Here is a 7,500-nt window from a genome sequence, read left to right as displayed (position 1 = left end):
TTGTGTTGTCTACACTGTGTGCACAGAGCAGTTTGTCTTATCTTTATTGCTCCACCGAGCCTACACAGATGCTTTTATACTCTTTCTCTCTCTCTCTCTCTCACACACACACACACACAAACACACACACACACACACACACACAAACACACACACACACACACACACAAACACAAACACGCACTAACTCACTCACTTTATTTACATCAGGGAGGTGAATTTGGGTCTCATCCAGTATAAATCACAACTGTAATGGTTGGTTCCCTGTTTTCCACAGCAAATAAACGGCGGATCACCAACGGTTGTCTGGTTCAGTTTAGCAGATAGCAACAACAGCTCTGGCTCCAGTGGCTTCTGATAAGCCATGACACGCTCTAGTGTCTGGATGTCTTTATAGGAAGTCTTAGGGAGAGGCAATCAGTCTTCCCTCATCATGGGCCACCCCCTTAATCCCAAGCAAACAAACAAGAAATAGCTTCTTACCACGTCACAAGTGTGCCTTTGTGAGGTTGTGTGCCTGCATTAGACGGCTTACGAGAAGATCAGATCTAGTTCACCTTCATCTTAATGTAGTGATGACTAAATAAAGGGCAATACAGTTTGGCTAAACACACATACAACAGAAGATGGTTTGCCATCGAGGCAGGTCTGTGAATACAGCCTGTACGTACCTGTAGTATACCGCATAGCTCTGCAGTATACAGCATAATCTTGCCGCAGAACATTAAATATTATCAGTATTAGGCTCCCTGGTATTCAAACTCTTGACCTCTCATGCAAGATTGTATGAGGCTATTTTATTATATCCTGGAACACAGTACTCTACAGAGACCAACAGCACACACACACACACACACACACACACACACTGCACACACACTGCACACACACGCATAAACATGCAGAAACAGGTGTGTGCCTGCCTACACGCACAGACACGTGTATGCATATATAATATGCATACAGAATGCAAAATTCCACAAAACACACACACACACACACACACACACACACACACACACACACATACACACATAGACACGTGTACACAACACAGAAGCATTCAAACACCTGAGGCAGTGGCTGTCAAGAGACGAAATAGTGAGGTGAGGCGGGTCAGAGGGAGAGAGATGGCAGGAATAAAATCATGCTTATCACCCAGAAAAATAAACGTCCAAGGTTGGAATTAATATTTGATGGTCAAATTGAGGGGTTTACAGTTGAGCACACTGAAACGCTGGCCCAGGAACTACCGATCTGATAGAGGTTGATAAATAAATCACGCCCCGCTGCTAGCCATGTTTGGGATTTGAAGTCGGGACAGGAGGTTCTTATTGTTAAGTAATGTTCAGCTGCTTGCAGGAGTGTTGCTGTTTTTCTGCATGTTCAAATCGTGCAGCTTTGCCTGCTAGTTTATGTGAGCATGGTTTAGACCTGTAAGCGTCAACCAGACAGGCAGACAGATAGAAGCATTCATCGATCAATTAGCTGCTGCCCGGATGAACCCAATTGTAGCACTCCACTGATATTTTAGTCTAAATATATCCACTCACCTGCCAGACACACAAACGGTTCTGATTTAAGCCGCTGCAGGGTTTAAGTGCTTGTAAATGGCATAAAGGCATTATGGAGAGACAGCCTGGAGTTCCAGAGATACTGTGGAGTCGTATTTATTCTTTCTCTTGTTGTTTATAGTTTCTCCGCAGTTTATAATCTCTAGTGACCATCTTTATTAGGTGGATGTTATTTCATTTTTACGAAGCACTCTCCAGCTGGGTTCTGCTTCTTAAATACAGGAACAGAAAGAACTCAGATTTTCTTACTTTTTTTGCATGCCTTTAAGGGGAGAAGAGGATTTGTATGAGATTAGCTGTTTTATGTTTTTGCACACCTATGGATGCTATGAATAAACACAAAGAGAATTGTAAGTTTGCTTTAATATATATATAAAGATGTCAAAATCAGGCACATTGTGTGCTGGCACAGTTCCTGCTGGGTATGTGTTTGTAAATATATAATAACAATTTGAAGGCTCAATATTAGCTTATAAATGTGTTATAACAGCCAACAGTAGCTGCTCAGGCTGACACACTGCCATTTTGACATGAGTCCATAAATCTTTCATAGCCACCAACAAGCTCCACATAGGCATACAATCCCATTTCATATCTGTGTGTAAGGCAACCTAGGGGAATACTCATACCCAAGCACACTACCCAGCTGCATGAGTAAAAAACAGAAAGCCCTGCATACACTTAAATACACCTTGCTCCCAGCTCCTCCTCTACATGAAGTGGCAGGTTTGGCCCGCTATCTTGCCCCCTCTCGCCCCCATCGGTCCCCCACAGCGAGGGTCAGCAGGCTCACTGGCCCCGCCTGCTCTCCAAACCCTTGGTCCCCGTGGCTCAGACATACCCAGAGAGGGGTCCTCATGCTAGCTGTCATACTGCCTGCTGGTGCCTGGTGGTTGAGCACACACTTGCTTTGTAACTCCGCTCAGCTGTTGCCTTTCACCAGACCATCTGTACTGTAAGATTGCAGCACAGCAAACATGACCTGACTGGAAATCATCCATGGCATTAAACAGACACTTTTGATTGGTTTATTAAATACAGCTGTCACATTAGGGCAGATAACGAGATCAAAATCTGTTTATAAAAATTACAATTAAAACCCCCCACACCCACCCCCACCCTAGCCTTCATAAGAGCTGTAGAACAGGCATGACATCCTCCCATGGTGAAGCTGTTTGTTTTGGATCAGATGAGGGGGAGTCCTGAGTCATGGCAGAACACCTTGCTTTTCCAAAGCCCTCTGTGAGAAATGAACCCCGCTCTGCCTGTGGGCTTGTTTTAGGCCACACCCCGCAAACAGGGAACGTCCCCAGGACGTTAACAGGACATTCGCAAGGTCCCCAATCGTCCCCAATTGGTCCCCGCCACAACGTTCGCTAGAGGACGTTACCAGAACGTTTTTGACGTTCGTAGCAAGTCTACGTTTGGTCCTTCTGTGACGTTCGCATGAGTCTTAAATTGGACTTTTAGAGAACCTTATAATTTGGTCTGTCAGCACACCTCCCCAGGACGTCATTTAAAAACGTCCCCGTAACCTTTACCTGCAGGTCCTCTGCGTGACGTTCGCATCAGCCTTAAAACGGACTATTAAGGAACGTTATAATTTGGTCACTCAGCACACGTACCCAGGACGTCATTTAAAAACGTCCCCGTAACCTTTACCTGCAGGTCCTCTGCGTGACATTCGCATGAGCCTTAAAACGGACTATTAAGGAACGTTATAATTTGGTCACTCAGCACACGTCCCCAGGACGTCATTTAAAAACGTCCCCATAACCTTTACCTGCAGGTCCTCTGCGCGAAGTTCGCATGAGCCTTAAAACGGACTATTAAGGAACGTTATAATTTGGTCACTCAGCACACGTCCCCAGGACGTCATTTAAAAACGTCCCCATAACCTTTACCGGCAGGTCCTCTGCGTGACGTTCGCATGAGCCTTAAAACTGACTATTAAGGAACGTTATAATTTGGTCACTCAGCACACGTCCCCAGGACGTCATTTAAAAACGTCCCCGTAACCTTTACCTGCAGGTCCTCTGCGCGATGTTCGCATGAGCCTTAAAACGGACTATTAAGGAACGTTATAATTTGGTCACTCAGCACACGTCCCCAGGACGTCATTTAAAAACGTCCCCATAACCTTTACCTGCAGGTCCTCTGCGTGACGTTCGCATGAGCCTTAAAACTGACTATTAAGGAACGTTATAATTTGGTCACTCAGCACAAGTCCCCAGGAAGTCCTTTAAAAACGTCCCCGTAACCTTTACCTGTGGTCCTCTGCGGGACATTCGCATTTGGTCCTTCCAAAACGTCCCCTTGACGTCCTCTGATGGTCCTCTCTGAACCAGAAAAATGTTTTTCATTTGACCGACATTTTAATGAAAAGCCGGCCAAATATCTAACCTATTTCTGCTTCTAAATTAGCCTATTGAAGAAAACTGACCGCCTGCATAGCTTAAATAATAACATAATCAGGTAGTTTAGAATGCAACATGTTTATTTTCCTAAGTTTACAATGGGAAACAAAAACATTTATGTCTGATGCGCGTCAATAAGTGGCCTTTAAGCGCAACCTGCTGTGGCGTTAAAATGAGCGCCGCAACATGGTCATTGCTCTGTTCAATGAGTCAGGTATTCAGTGTTTGGAAAGTTCACTTTCTACATGAACTTGCTCAGTTCATTGTTCATAATTCAAAATTTTGAACTAAGTTCAAAGCTCCAATTTTCAATATGCTGCGAGTGCTATAATTTTTCAAAATCTCTGTCTGCAATACCGCTCGCGGCTCTTCGGCGCGCAGTAGGCCTATAATAAAAGGAAACGCGCAACACTGCAGGTATTACAGGACAAGTTCATCCTCGTCAGAAGGTTTACCCTCATCACTGTTGTTCAGTTCAGTTGGCCTCTGAAAAAAAGCTTTTAAGGCTAGTCTGCTTGGTCATGTTGGATCCTTCTCACTCAGTTCGCTCCTCGTTTGAAACTGAGGGTTTGCGCTTTATTTAAAATGCAGCATATGCGTGTTGTTAAATAACTTTCTAACGGCAGATTAGGCTGTTCCTTTAAAACATAATAAGGGCAGTGCACGTTTGCTTTATAGGCCTAAATATTAGAATTGTTGTCAAATCCAGATTCTGCTTGCGAGACGGGATTTTTAAAGAAATTCCAATCAGACAATTTGACCGGTGAGCTCTTCGTTCTGTTGCAGCATCTTTGAAGGCCTATGGAAAGCTCAATATGTTAAAGCTAGACACTTGGTCACCTTCCTATGTATGCATTGTATTGGAATCATGCAGACATTACATTTATAGCACAGATCAGTAAAGAAGCATTCATATTTATTTTATTTCATCATTCTTAGTTTGGCTAGTTATTCTGCCTCCCTGCCCGCACGTCCGTGATGTGCCATGGATGTTAATTTAAAAAGTAATCATTACGGAAAACCCTCAATGCGTAGTGACTGAGATTGCTACAATATGCTTTTCCTCAAACCCTCGGAAAAAAAGACTAAGTTTGTTGGCTGTCTCACACTGTGATAAACCTGTTAAAGTGACACAATCGTAATCAGACAGTGTTAGGACAGTAGGTAGCGATCTCGTTTAGTAATAGGAAGGTTTACGGTTCAATTCCCATGCCCGTAATCGTGTGTGTCTGTGTATGTGTCTATGCATATCATATGAAATGTGTAAAATAAATGAACTTGTGTGTGTGTGCGCCCTGTAAGCAAAATGACGGCTCCGCGATCTATTATTATTTTATTTTCTTCATTTAGCTCAGCAAAAACGGTCGTGCCTGCTACGTCCGCGGTGCATCCTTGAATAACGTACCCAGGACGTCTAAAACACGTTTCCCAGATGTCACCACAATGCCCTCAGGACGTTCTTGCAACTTCCTGCAGAACGTCCCCAGGACCTATAGAAACACGTTCCCCAGACGTAACCACAATGCCCTCGGGAGGTGCTTGCAACGTCCTGCATAACGTCCCCATGACCTATAGAAAACGTTTCCCAGTTGTCACCGCAACGTCCTCGGGACGGTCTTGGAACGTCGTGCAAAACGTCCTAAAGTTGTCACGGGAACCATACACATTTACGTTTTTAGAACGTTCAGAGAGACCATTACAGGACGTCTAGGGGACGTCATTTTGCTTACAGGGCAGTGTTTCTGCCTAGGCCTCCTTTTTGGGCTTATTTACTGTAGATCACAGTCTGGAGAGCTGCTTCACAGCTGCTTCTCCCTGGGACTGGTAAAAGAGAAAGAGAAAAAGACAGAGAGAGGGAGCGAGAAAGATGGGCAGAGATGGAGAGAGAGAGAGGGAAAGATTGGAAGAGATGAAGAGAGAGAGAGAGGGAGAGAGAGGGAGAGAGAGAGAGAGAGAGAGAGACTTTCAGGCAGTCTCAGGCTGCTCTCCCTCTCAACCATCTCAGTGAGAATTAACTCCCAGCATTCACCAGACCAGGCATGTTCCCACACGTCTTACTCAAGGGTGTCAATCCCACCATAGTCCACAGACACTACAGAGTGCCCTGGTCTGATGAAGAAGCAGATCCATATCATCCCACATCATCCTGACACTGTGTCCTAACTGCAAGAAACCCGAGTGAGCAACAACGACAATAACAAAAGTCAAATTCTCCCGTTTCTCTAGTTGCTCCGATCATCAAAACCGGTCTAACTAGCCGCTAGTGTCAAAATACGATGCGCTACGATGCATCACAGCATTTTTCATCCAGGCATTGATGATACATCCTATCTCGATTTTTTGACTTGACACGCTGCCTGTCTCGCAGATGATTTGTCAAATGTTTCGGGACATTTTATTGGAACGTAGATCAAACAGTGTGGACAGTAACAATGAGTTGCGATCCATTCAGGATACTGTGTCCTTGCAGTTAGGACAGCAGTGATGTTTCTGCCGGCCAACAAATAACAGCTATAAGCCCCAGCTGAGCCTGGAACAGGTGCGGCCTGGATCTGGCTCCGGTCTACAGACCTCGTTTCAGCTCCAACCTCCACACACACCTACACAAACACACACACACACAACACACACACACACACACACACACACACACACACACACACACACACACACACACACACACACACACACAGACACACTTTCACACACACACACTAACACAGAAACACTGTCACGCACACACACACATACACACACATAGCTACTGGGCTGAACATTAGCTCCTCATGAAAGATGACTGAAGTACCAGGTATGCAGAGGGGGATGGAGCCAACTGTCACGTGTCACTGATGCATCTGCGCTCCCCTGGCTATAAACTGCCTAAACAGCTCCAATGTGGACTGTGACCTCAAACTAATGGCTTGTGTGTACCCCAAAACTCTGTTTAGCGCATGGGTATTAATCTAGGCAGGGAGATTCAATAAGACACCACCACAGCACTAATGCTCCCCAGGCAATGGCCCCCATCCTTGGTACAGATGCGGAGGGAGACTAATGACCCCGCTCGTTAGCCGTGGGGGAGACGCAGCAAACAGACGGGGCCACCTGTTTGGTGCGCCGCGGTCCTCCTCAGGTCCTGCAGGGCGGAGGGGCAGCGGGACATTAATCCTGATCAGTGGCTCCAGGGAGGGAGCGGACAGAGAACGGCTCCCCACGGCTTAAACACAGATGCCAGTCTCTGCCAGCTACAGACTAGCTATCTTAATCAAACACTCCCCCCTACCCCCTGTCTCTGTCTCTCTCTCTCTCCCTGTCTCACTTCCTTTTCTTTCTCTGTCTTTCTCTCTTGTACTCTCTCTCTCTCACTCTGGAGCAGATGTACTTACTTGTTAGCACCAGTTTGAGCTGTACATGGTATCCACTAATAGCAGCGTAGAATGACAAGTTGCACTTAATATGCTTTTACATGGAAAGTTAAGGTAGGAGTGAGAGTGAGATGTCAGACAGAC

At 45.5% G+C, this 7,500-nt stretch overlaps 1 protein-coding gene across 1 annotated transcript in view; it reads left to right on the top strand.

Moving 5' to 3' along the window:
* Nucleotides 1–7,500, top strand: part of LOC308368487 (NT-3 growth factor receptor-like) — a gene marked incomplete at both ends in the record, with an annotated part of 184,190 nt that overhangs the window by 149,108 nt on the left and 27,582 nt on the right. The gene's annotated exons all lie outside the window — the stretch shown is intronic.

Source organism: Sprattus sprattus (genome assembly GCF_963457725.1).
Source record: "Sprattus sprattus genome assembly, chromosome: 7".
Taxonomy (NCBI): domain Eukaryota; kingdom Metazoa; phylum Chordata; class Actinopteri; order Clupeiformes; family Clupeidae; genus Sprattus; species Sprattus sprattus.
The sequence above is the reverse complement of the archived record's forward strand: the minus strand, read 5'-3'. Positions and strand labels throughout refer to the sequence as shown.